The sequence below is a fragment of the Anser anser genome (assembly GCF_964211835.1).
Source record: "Anser anser genome assembly, chromosome: Z".
Classification (NCBI taxonomy): Eukaryota; Metazoa; Chordata; class Aves; order Anseriformes; family Anatidae; genus Anser; species Anser anser.
The window spans coordinates 63,132,967-63,146,155 of record NC_139723.1 but is presented as its reverse complement, the minus strand read 5'-3'; the positions used below and the strand labels follow the sequence as shown (position 1 = coordinate 63,146,155).

At 40.6% G+C, this 13,189-nt stretch overlaps 1 protein-coding gene across 11 annotated transcripts in view; it reads left to right on the top strand.

The window, feature by feature from the left end:
• The window catches only part of LHFPL2 (LHFPL tetraspan subfamily member 2), a 139,449-nt gene that overhangs the window by 109,860 nt on the left and 16,400 nt on the right, over positions 1–13,189 (top strand). The window lies entirely within an intron of this gene.

Here is a 13,189-nt window from a genome sequence, read left to right as displayed (position 1 = left end):
TTATTTTTAGTATTTCACCTTATCTCTTCCTTGCATTTGCTTGTGGTTTAAGCACTTTCTGCTTATTGTTTCTTTTTATAGCTTCCTGTAAAAAATCTTAAACATAAATATTGGTTTGAAAACAAGACAGAGGATTGTTTTACTAGGTATAACTGTGACCAGCATGTTAGTTTTACATTTCAGGCATACATGCCTAATCTAACCTAACCTGTCATGGTTTTTTTGCTTTTTCTACAAACAAACCAATTTCTCAAGTACCTTTTTTATACAACCTTATTGTAACACCTCATAAAGAAACCAAAATCTGGTACACAAAAGGTTTTCCACATCTGGGGACAGGAGCTATATGTGTTATTGTTCTTCTTGCAGCGTATTTCATTGCAGTTTCATTGCTTTTAAGCCCTTAGAGAGATGGTGTCTCTGGAATAACAAAGAGAATCAGGGTTGCACATGTACTGGAAGTGTTATCTGGCTCTAGCATATGGCAACTGAGAGCAACATTGCTGCAAAACTCCTGTGGTTTCTTATTTTAACGTGCAGTTGGGAGACAAGATGTTGGGCACATCCTAGATAAACAGACTCCTCTCAAGCTTTTGAAAGTGCTTTCCAGCTTTTCTGATAATTTTGTGTTAACCCCCACCCCCAGAGCGAATAAGAAAGTTTAGTTCCTTCAGCCTTTTATTTGCCCTTCCCTGTATAGGATGGCAGCTTTTGATGCTAGTGAAAAAGGAGCAAAGTTACTTTCCATTCCCGGGATACACCCATACAGTAACCAAATGTGAGTGTTCTTGTAGTCAGTGATGCACAGCCTGAGCATGGAGGAGCACAATTGCTGCTCTCCTCCTGCAGCACTCTGTGAAGGCCTCTACTAGTCCAGAGAAGGTACGCCTAAAAATTTTGGTAAAAGACAAGCTCTGTTCTCTGGTGCTATTTCCAGAGCTGCTCAGGCAGCATTTTAAAATATTGCTGCAAAAAGGTGCAACACCAAACCAGTCATCAGTGGCAGTGCAGGTGCCACCAGCTATGAAGCCAGTGGCAGCAGCTTTGCTTAACACATCCTGGTACTCAGAAAGGTTTTCCAAATACCAGGGCCAGCAGTTGAGGTGGATCTCAGTCCTACAAGGCAGACAGACCTAGTAAGGGCACAGAGTGCATCCAGGAGAGGACAGATTGCTGTAGAGGGGCTCCTGCAGAGCTGCCAGCAGCTCTGGCCCAGTTGCGCACATTTATCAGCCAGCCCCCGGGCAAGTCCCCAGGAGTTACCAGCTCTAAGTCTCTGATTTTTGTTTTCCAGTGAAACCCTCTTTCCAGGGGAGCTGCAGAAGAATCTAGATTTTGCAACAGTGATGATATCATCTCAAGTCATGGCGTTTTCACAGCTTCAGTTCAGATGAGATTGTTATCCAAATGATGAGTCAGTCCAGTTTAATCTTACAGCATGCTCTGGCTATGCTGCAAAATGGATCAGGCGCCACAGAAAGGCTGGGGGAGCTTCTTCTCTTATTCCTGAGCTATCTTGACAGGCCAGGTCAGACAAAAATGATTCCAGGAACAAAAACACAAAATGGTCAGTTCAACCTGCTTGTTTATTTGCTTTTGACCTGGAGAGGTCTGTCCCACCCCAATGCAAAAGGCGAAGTGACTGAAAAACTAGCTCAACATGAAATGCATCCAACCAATGTGTTTCTGGAATTTATCCTGTTCAAAACACACAACCGATCTGTTAGCTTTCACTGCAGACAGTGAAATAAAGTTTAAAATTAAAAACAAAACCCCAGTCCAAATAACCCCTTTACTTTTGTAAAGGTAGCATTCAGTGAACGCAAATTAATCCATTTTATATATAATTTCAGGTAGAATTCAATCACCTTTGATATAAATAAGAAAGAGGAGCTAGCTGTGCCTTTTTGGTGCAAGAGATGCCAAGCTTGATTATGTTCTGCATGTGTTGCAGGCACTATTCATCCAACAGTGCTTGCAGACTGGCAAGGAGCTGGATGTGTATGTTTTAATTCCATTTTGATTTATTGAGAGGGTGGTTGAAAGTGCAACAGATTTTATTTTTTCTAATGCTTTGAGATGATGACCATCGTTGAAGTTAAGCTGCTAGGAAACTTTTGTGCTTTTTATATAAGCATTTTTACTGGTTAATGCTGAACAAGAGCTTCATTGTTCCCTTATCTTTTCTCTGGTTTAATGAAAAATAAATAAATCTCCTGATTCAACCTTTGTGCAGGAAGAATAAAAACTTATTTTGTAAGGAGAGAATATTGCAAAGATTTTTGTACTTTATATATAAATAGAATATTATAACCACGTCAAATAGGCAGATTTTATGTACGATCACAGATCTGAAGCTCAGTAATGGATAGCAGTCATTGAAAAGCATTTTCAGTACATGAACTGGTGCTTCATTAAAAACAAAATACAGCCCTGTTCAAAATTGGCTGCAGTGATGATAGTGTTGAACTTTTGCTCTCTACCTGCACGTTTCCTTCCTCTCCACATTTTAGGTAGTCTATTGCCACCCCCCATCCCCCTTGATTTAGGCCCATCTCATAGCTTTATTACTCAACAGTGAGAGATCATAGGGCCAAGCATTCTGAAAAAGGAAAAACAAACACTGAGAAAATACATATTTGCTCAGTAAATTCCATTTTATACTCAAATGGTTTTGATTATTTATTAGTTTTTTTCTGAACAATTAATTCTAGGGGCTTGACATAACCAAATAGGCAAAGACTCTTTGCCAGACATTGAGGCCAGTATTAGAGGTGAAAAATCCACCTGGAGAATTTGATGAGCTTTCTAAGAGACAGATGTACAGCTATTTAAACTAGGAAGTTTGTTCCAGAACAGAACTGAGTTATGTGTTGAGTAAGATATTGCGAGCAGGAACGTATGCAAATGTTGATACTGCGTGATGTTAAAAGACCTTTGTGGATCAGTGAGATACGAGTCTGAGTAAAATTCTGATAAATGTTTGAGTAAATGTCTGGTCTATATGACGTTATTTTCTCTCCATTTTATAAATGCTGTTACTGATTTATTGAGATCTACGTAATTCTGTCCATGATGAAATGACTTGGATAAAAATAAATATTAGGACAGTATTTATTAGGAAACAGAAGATAAAATATGTAAATTGTAACTGTGTATTTTAAACGTCCAACTAATGCTAAGAATTCACATTATCAATTTACAGAATGCAGTGCACTTTTTGGATTGTTTTAAAATAGCAAGCTATATGATAGTGGATAGACCTGTCTCAAGGTACATTGTACATTTAGTTTTGCACTGAATTCTGTGTTTATATGGATCTTGAAATGTAACAGCATGATCTAGCAGTAATCGTGTATTTAAAGATCATTTGAATAATCCCATTAAGTGCTTGAAACTTACAGAGCAGACAGATTTTTAAAGCTGATGGGATGCAGGGATCTAAATAACAGATGTCTACCCATGTATTGGGAGATCTTCAGATATGTAGGTTTGATTTTGATTTATTTGCATTTCCCAAGGGGAAGCATAATCTAGGAATTCACACCTTTTGGCAACAGTACAATCAGCTGCTTTGTTTATACTAGTTTGTAGACGGAATTTGCTTTTGAAAGGATTAATGTGAGCAAAAGCTTTAAAAGGAAAACTCACCAACTCAATGGACAGAAAGGCTGTCTGTCCTGAAGTCCACTCCCTATGACCTTGCCTGACCTTGCTGAGTATCTGCTGTTGTCCTATAGCCTCGTTCTCCTACACGCAGGGGCAGAAGCATCCCTTATAGGTGTTATGACTGAGGTTATATTCTGCACAGAATTACAATTTGAGAAAAGTTCGTGCTAGCTGTAGAGGTAAGTTTGTCTCTTAGTAGGTGAATTTGTATTATCTTATAGGATGGACAGACTGTTGTGGAAAGTTGCTATAGGAGTTATTTATTTCTACAGTGAGTATGGTAGGAAAAAATCAGTTTAATAACAAAACTATTTCTCAGTGATGAGGTGGATTGAAGCTACTCCTGGAGACACAATCTTTTCATTTGGTATCACTTGTCATTGGTCGTAATTAGTGAAGAATGAGGAACACCAGGCAGCAAGTCCAGGCTGTAGATTCAAAATGGAATAGTTGAGGATTGTGTTTGAGGTACAAGAAAAGCTGTTGGCACAATGCATGATGCTGAGGAGTACACCAAAACCCTGAAGGGTCAGGATTTGCAATAGCTGCATTTGGGTTTAGTTCACAGTGTTTCCACATACTTAGTTGTATAATTGGAAAACTGGGATGGCAGTGATGCCTTTTTCCTTTCATTTTTTTTCTGTGTATCTAGATGGCAAGAAGGTATAGCCCTGCCTCGTGCATGTGCCTATCCACGCACAGCTTCAGTTTTAGTGTACACACCATCATCAGCAGAGAGATGATAGAGTATTTTCAAAGAAGTGCAGTTGAGAGGGATGCAGATGTTTTTTTCTGCCAGTACTTTTCAGCTTTTAAAAATTATTAGCAATTAATTTTCATAGTTGTATATATTTAAAGGACAGAAAGGGATTATTATGATTCCCCAGTCTAACAACTCATAATGCACAAAGCAAGCCAGAATTGTACATGGCTCAGCTTTTAGAAGTATGCCCAGTCTTGGCTTTAGAATTGAATCCAGTCTCTAAAGTAAGTCACCAGATTCTTCTAGTTCCTTGGTCTAAAATGGGTTTTCCAGAATTTGAATTACTTGTCTAGATTTTTCCAAGCTCTTTGCAGTGAGCCTCCATTTTAAAGTAAACTGAACATTTAATTCCTCTAATTATTGATTTATGAAATATGCAGTATCAGAAACATTTCTATTCTCTCTTGGCTGTGGTTAAATAGTTAGTCATTAACAATGGTTAAAGCTCATGTTCAGTAGATGTTTGCAGAGATATCATATCTCTGTATTTCTCTGAGTACACTGCCTTTTTCCAGACTGGATAAAAGAATCTTCGTGAACCTTTTTTCATGTTTACTGTTGTATATGATGTCCAGATATTCACATGTCTACACACAAAGGTGTGTGTGGGAACATGGCAGCTCTGATCCATCGTGACCCCTTTCACTTCCCCTGAGTCACTACTGGTTCTCCTCAGCTCGTGCACAATCAAAATTCAAAGTTTGCTCCAGAAGGATGTTTCTGGCACGTGTTTCAGTTTCTGCACGTTACTGTGCTGAGCCACTCACCTATACTGAATATTTTTGAAGGATGTTTCATTTTCAGTTTGAATGAAGATGAAATGGAGTGAAAGCATTTTTGAATTGTGACAGGTGAGTCAGATGTGCCTTCTGCAGTTTCGGCAGTAACTCATGCCTCGGTTTGCTGAGTTGTGTCACCCTGATCCAGGGTGTGTCCGGCTCTGCTGAAGGTGTGGCCACTCCACACTGTGGAAGCCCTGCACACCGTGACGCAGGAGAGTAGTCCACACCTGTAATGTGACTTTCTGGAGGGACTGACATGGAGGATTGTTTGCAGGCATAAGCTGTGAGTAACACTGGAACAACCTGAGTCCTTCCAGTTCCTCAGGTGCAGTCCTCAAGCCGTGGGTCTTATCTCAGCAGAACTACCCACCGCAGGGTGTTTGCCCAAGCTGCAGATCTTTGACCGTTGCAGTCATTCTGCTAAGTGTCCACCATGGTGTTCACAGCACCAGCTTCCTTTTGAGAATTAATTATAGTGGTGTTTGCTTTGTGTAAGGAAACAAGGCTGTTTACAGGGGCATCTGCTTTGCCTAAAGGCAAATTGGGGGCCCAGTATTGTGTCCCATGCTGGCCTAACTTCAGCAGACACCTTCAATAGGTGCCTTTTTCTTCGGCTTGTTTGTCCAAAACAACTTCTCTTCCCTTCAGTTTGAAAGACTGTTCCTTCCTACACAGTCCTCATTTCTTTGATCTACTGTGTTCACGAAGTTTTTCCTGTCCTAGTATTGTCTTTTTAATAAGCAATTCTCCAGAGTTTGCTGAGAAATGGCATAATCAAGTCATTCTTTCCTGCCTGTTTTTCTCACCAGCCTCTTATTAAACAATAGCCAATATATTTGTATAATAAATATCTTAATACAATATTCATAAATTATGAAGAGCAGTTCCAATTCTGTCACAGTGAACTCATGGGAGTGAATTGCTTTTTACAACAAGCGCAGATTCCAAGTTTTTTTGGGCTGATGCTGTAGCTCATTTACACATTATTAACTGTTTGAACAGCAAAAGCCTAGCTTCCTTTTAAGGTAAAATTCTTTAGTACAAAAACAGCAAGGTTTTGTTTGGTACCAAAAATTAGCAATACTTTCCTTCTGACTTCCCATCTTCCTCCTAACCATTCTTTCTTCCCCCCACACACACACCCCATACCTGTTTAGAAGCTGTACTGAAGAGTTGCTGCAAGAAGTGATTACACCACAGTGAATATTTGGCTCTGCTTGATGGATGTAACATTGCAGGTGACCAAGAAAGGGGGCTTCAGATGAGAATCTTGCATATTGAGACTTCAGTGACCTAGTGAGGAAAGTAAGAAAGGAAACTCACAATTCCGCTCCCAGTTGGTGAATTCCTGAGCAGTTAGGCTATCAGTAATTCTGGCCAAGATTGCTCCCTTAGTGATGATTTTTTATGTGATGTGTAATTTTCTCTTGAGATACCAACAATAGAAGTACTACACGTTAGCTTTTCTTTGCCTCATAAGTTTTAATAAATTTTGGAATTACAAAAGATCTTGAGTAAGTTTTCAAAACATAATGTAATGGCTGTAGGTTTAAGGAATTTTGTAAATCAATAAATACAGAGCAATGGAACAAATCTCCTGCTTGAGAATTTGCAGTTCAGGGGAGATGTTGGAAATCCAAGTTAGCTTGATCTCTTAGTGGGGGGCAACATGCAAAGTTTTGTCTGGATGAGGAGAGAGGGAAATGAGTCCTGTGTTTAAATCTTCCCTGCAGTTGGTCTGAAAATTTGGAAACTCTCATTCTTCTAGTGATTTTTCAGCGATGTATTGGCCCCATTAAAGTCAGTGGGAGTTTTGCCACAGCTTTTAATGAGGTCAGAAAGAGAATAGTGCATTTCAACTGTTTTTTTTTTTTTTTTGAAGTTGGAAATGTTTCATACTCATTTCTTTTACAGTGATGTATTTGAGAAACAAATCTGCCTGTAATTAGATGACACTTTCTGGAGTGTGATAGGAAGAAGCCTACCTGCAAGATGGCAAGGAATAACTATCTCACACTGTCTCATGAGAACAACAGTCATTGTTAGCGTTTTTTTTTTTAAACTTGACACACACAATTTGGGCATTTTGGCACATGAGGGGTAGGCAGTTCAGTTACAGATTTCATACCTACAAGCTCTGTCTTTCATAGAAAAAGGGTGGAATAAACAGGACATAATTCAAAGGAAAGACAAGGAAATATGGACTTGACAGTGATACTCAGTGAGTTTGAACTATTTTGCAAAATATTTCAGTTATATTTCACATCTTACATCATGCCAACAGGATTAAGACATGATGTATAGTCAGCATTCCTTCTGTTACCAGTGGAACATGTCTGTCTATGAGCAGAATATGGCACATTTTCAACAATCTGTCACAATAATGCACTCATTAATATGCCTGTGCAGGTTTATAACAGTTAAATATTTATGATATGGAAATGTTTGCTCTCTTTAATTCACAAGCAAAGACTAGTCAAAGATTTGCTTTCTGTTCTTCAGGTAAAAACTTCTGTTCCTCCTAAGGAGTGTTATTCTAGTAGGAAATAATTTGATGAAAATATGAAGCCGGATGGAGGGGGAGGGAGTCCTTTGCTTATTTTCTGCTGTTTGACTGAAGTTGTGCAACCACTTAAGTTTTAAAGCACCTGCTCCTGTTCTGTTATCTGACTGAATATTTTGATGACTCAATCTGTTGCATTTAAAAAACAAAGCAAAACAATGACACACTGAAGTATCCAAGTTCCCATTCTTCTTGACCCAGGTGTTTCCCGTGGTGAGTATGCATTGCTTACCACAAACCAGTGACAGCAGAGCTCCTCATGGCCTGCAGAGAGAACGTACTCATAACTTTTTGTGACAACTTGTCTTTCCTTAAGAACTAATGCTCATCCCTGTTCCCTTTTGAGAGGGGAATGTGATGAATGTACCTCCTCTTACGCTTGCAGGTCACATGTAAATGTAGATACGTAGAGCCCTTTAGCAATGTGAGTTGGTGTTCATGGTGGTATCTCCTGAGAAACATTGCTTGGTGTCTGGTTGCCTGCTTTGAAGACTGAGCAGAAGATGGCAGGAGCTTGACCTCTCATCCTGGGCAGCTCCTCCTGCAGGAACACAGGTCCTGCCGGGGACCAAGTAGAAGGAGAAGTGGCATTGGGACTGATTCACATGAGAACTGTTCTTTCTCCTGCATTCTTCCTCCTTCCTTTTCTTCCTCCCTCTCACTCTGTAGCTACCGTCTCTCAGTGGATTATTCTGTCCTCTTTTTTTTCAGTCCGTGGGACAATAAAGCTCTGTGCAATGTACCACTCACCCGGAAAATGAATAATCCCTAACGCTCATCCCACATTCCTTCCTAAAGTGTTGTCCCTCCTGGCTCTGTGGTTTGAGGGCTGCCTCGCCTTGCTGGGCAGGGTGAGCCTTCATTTGACCCCGTGCTTGTCCAGCAACACCTAAGGATGGGAGCTGCGTAAAACGCAAGCTCACGTTGACCTGACTGGGGAGACAGTCAGAAGTGATTGAGCCTTAGTATGTGAGCCTCTCTCTGTTTGTTTTAAATACCAAGTTTGCAAAATCAACATAAACAGGAGCTACTTCCACTCTTGTAGTTCAAAGCATTCTCATAGTGTTTGTAAGTGCTAACGAACAATGAGAGAAAGCAGAATCCAGGCTTCCAAGACTTGCACATTTTGGGTTATGAGATGCTCAAGCTTGTGTTTTGTAAACAAGGCCTAGAAACTCCTCTGCATACTTGTACTTTGGACTATAGCAAACTTTAGAAGAAAAGATCTAATTGTGCCTGGATTTATTTTACAAACCGGGGTCGTTTCTGCAATCTGTGTGGCCTTCCATTCAGATGTTTGTTTAAGCCAGGCCAAAAGCCACTTATCTAAAGATGATTTATTCTCACTCTTGAACTGACAGAGCCAAGCTGGGAAGGGTGAAAACTGAGTTGTAGGGTTTAGTATGAGCCCCCCCAGTCAAAACCAGAAGGGGAGCTTGAAGGACTGTCTATTACATTGTTCTGGAAGGTACTTGCGGGTCTTGAGCCTTGCTTGTAGGACACCTTTTTTAAAATAAACAGCAGTGGTATGTATGTGATTGACTCAGATTTGAACTTTGCAGCTGCTCCTTCCTATCTGCATGGTATGCCAGAGCAAAACTCTCCAGCTCAACATCTCAAAGATCAAAACTTTTACTCAAATATTATAATTTGGATCAGCTTCTGACTTCTTGGTTTTGGCAGTGTGAGCAAAATGGAGACAAGTGAGTTTCTTTATGTAGTTCAGAAAATTAGATGTTATTTATTTCCTTAGCATATAGCAATGTTGTGTGGTAAAAGGCAACAGCTAAATATTCTTAGTGACAGATGTGGAAGTATAACTTGAGGCATAATATCTGGCTGTCAGACTTGTGTCTAAAGAGAAAGTTCTAGTGATATTTTAAACTAGCATGTTTTGTTAGACTAAAGGAACCAACATATATGTTTTCTTTTCTTTTTTTTTTTCTTTTTTTCCCCCTTCATTTGGGAACTCAGTTTTATCTTCTTTGAATGCTGTCAGGATCTACCATCTTTTAACTCTGTTAAACTTCACTAAATGGCGAGTTTGACCATGAGCATGGTTGAGGGAACAGAGTAAGTGAGACTGAGGGTGAAGGGGTGAAGTTTCCTGATATTTTGACCTTGGCATTGAAAACCATTTGCAGGTCCTCTTGCCACTTGATCCTGCTGCAGCATCAGTTTGCTGCTGCCTTAGTGGTTTTGGAGGGGCACAGCATGAACTGGTTGGCTGAAATGAACCACATTTTAAAACACCTTTCCCCTCAAAAAACAAAACAAAACGACAACAAAAAAAAACTATGCGTGTTTAACTCAGAGATCTTCTGCGGTGCATCCAACAGCTGTAGCGGCTAACTGAGGAGCTGGGGGTGGGGTGGGGTGGCTCTTGGGACCCAACCCACCCCAACTACACACTGCACTAAATAACTCACCCCCACAGATGAAGAACATGGCCATAAAAACAGGGACAGGCCCAAATGAGTAAGGGGTGATCCTAAAACAAGGAGTCTGCTTCCTCAATGAGAATTGATTTGAGTGAGTTTATACCAGCGGGGTTAAACAGCCGTTGTATATTTTGAGTTTGGGCTGTCAAAACAAATATTTGACAGTCGCTCAGAAGTGGATGTTGAGTGGCGTGCTGTGAAGAACATGCAGTTCTATCGTGGAAAAAACTCATCAAGGTCTGGGAAACTGAGAGGAGGAATAAATAGCCAGTTTTCAGCCTGACAGGAGAGTAGCTTGAACTTTTATGAAGCAAAAATGGGAGAAAAAGGGGTGAGCAGCATGCTGGAAGGCAGCTTCAAGAAGCACAGGTATTTAGTGCAGTGTGTAGCTGGAGAGAGTTTGGTGTATGGTGCACGCATTTTGTTGGAGTCATTGAAGAAATGGGTAAATTCATTTGGAAACTCAAGGTGGTGCATGTAGGGAAGGAAAAGGTTGACTGCACAAGCGCGACTGAACTGTGAATTATTTCCAGTGCTTCATCTGCAACCTTTCTCTGCCAAGTCTCACAAGTAACAAATGCCCCCTGCCCCTCCCCTGACCTGTGCACCATGTTCCTTGCATGTTTTTGTCCTTTTCCGTATAAAAGAAGGTGTACAGGACTGGCAGTCACGCTCAAGATTATCACTAGTACAAGAACCAAGTTACGCAGGTGCTCTCCTGTGAATAATCATGGGTGTCTCTGGAGATGCTTTTCATACCAGAATAAAGTGGTAGTTACTTTGGAAAAGCTGAGTTGTGAAGGTTTCATTTGAAAGCTAAGTATGTGCTGTTGAACTGTCATTATTGGTGACACTTACTAACTTCCACATGCTTTGAAGTTTTGCTGCATAGCAAAACTGGGAAGTTTATTTTCCAGTGAAGTCCAGAGATTTAATACTGCTTCCATGCCATTTTTACCAGGCAATTATGCTCATGCAGGGATTTTTCTGGAGGTACTTTATTTTAAAATGCTACCACAACGTATTTTTGAGCTTGCATTTCAAATGGAAAAGAATGTAGTGGCGTGGACTCTTCCTTCTGGTTCTAACCATGCGTCCAACATTTGCTATCAGAAACATGTTTTTATGACTTCCACTGTTCATATTAAGTTTCTACGTACATACTTAAATACACATGAACTTTGTTCTCCTCTACATTCAATAAACTGTATTTTATCATTTTATGTGGGTACAGGGTGAGCTGTACGAGCTGTGATGGGTGTTCCACTGCTGTCCTTTGCACCTTAATTAAAGTAGAGTTAATTAGAAAGATGAGGATTTAACACAGGAGCAGTGCTTGCACAAAAATACAGATTCTAGAGCTTTTTGGAACTTCTCTTGAAAATAAAGATGTTTTTTATTAAATTCTCTTTAATCGTGCCGCTAACATCAGAAGAATGTATGCTTTTCCTACGTTCCAGTTATTATTTAAAGTGGAAATACTGAGAGAATTAACTTTTTTTTGGCAGGCTGACACTTTAGTTCTCTGTTATTACAAAGGGTGTATTCGAGTCATCTGTATGTCAGGTTGCTTGAAAACTTCATGCTTTTCCCAGATTTTCCAGGGAAAAAACAAAGCGAGCTGAGCTATTATCACAGCACAGCTAAAGCACAACAAAGTGTGTTTTGCCTTTACGTAACATGTAATTTAGTAAGTTTTCATAATTAACCTAATAAAGCCTATGAAATTAGTTGTCTGATTGCCAGATGTGCACTGTGCACTTTTTCTGGTGCTTTCTGATGTCTTTCTCTAGTTGGCTAGTGGCAATAGAGAGGCTGAAAGTTGCAGATTGTGCCCTGTGTTCTAAGCGCTAAGTAAAATACCAGGAAGAGGCAGGAGCCTCTTCAGAAAAACAGGCAGTGTGGTAACAGTGAACTGAGGGTGGCAAAATCCAGTTGTTCGCATGGCAGCTTAGGTCCATACATTCTCAAGTCCCAGAGGAATCTGCAAACAGATCTAGATGAGGAAGAAGAGTAATGTGGATAAGATCTTGCATATAATTCACTAATCCTAGTGTAGGAGAGAGTAAAAATGGCTGGATTAAATTCTGAATCTGTTGAAATTGTGTTTTTTTTTTTTTTAGTTTTGCATTCAGTGGGACTAAGAATTCAACCTCTGAACTCAAAAACTCCTAAGAAATTGAACACCAACTCCCTTGCTCTTTGACAAAGCTAAAAAAAAAAAAAAAAAATGAGTAAAGGAAGGGAATGTCTGGTTTTGTGCTATTTGCTGAGCCCTTTATATTTGGCAGAGGTGTAGTGATGAGGCACTGTTTTGCTTCTCATTCTTTTGCCTTTGGTTGAATGCTGGTATCTTTTTTTGTGTGTGTGTGTGAGTAAAACTTGAAAGCGCCGTGCTCCCATCGCTGAGGGGATAACATGAGTGCATTTCCTGTTCTCCCCCTTTTTCCAAGCGACACATTTTAAGTTCAAGCACAGAGGCGTGTGTGTTGATCCGTCTGTTATTTTAAGGAAGATATTTGGATCTGAGTTAGAAGTGTAATGATCTCCAATTGCCTCTTGTACCATGATAAGTATAGCTCTGGGAATGTCATCAGCTACTGTTCAAAGGCAGCAGAAAGGGAAGGCCCTTGGGGAATATCTTGCTGTAGTCCCAGCCCACAGAGGGCTGCAGGAGGAGCAGATGGAGGGCATGAAGGAGCCCGTAGCAGACTGGCAAACCAGGTCACCAGGACATTGCTCCACAGATTTGCATTAGCAGCGGTGCAGGTCACCCTGAGGCTGCCAGTCTCAGCATCCGTTCGCGATGAGACGCGACAGGCCTGCCGGCAGGTCACTGCTGCGAAATCCTGGCTTTAAAGCAGGAGGACCTCAAGGTGCACCAGTTCTGCAACCCCGTCCCTTGGGTCCGGGCTCTGTCCCTGCATTACCTCCGCATCCTGGCGGGCAGGGGCTGTCCCCGAGGGGCTCC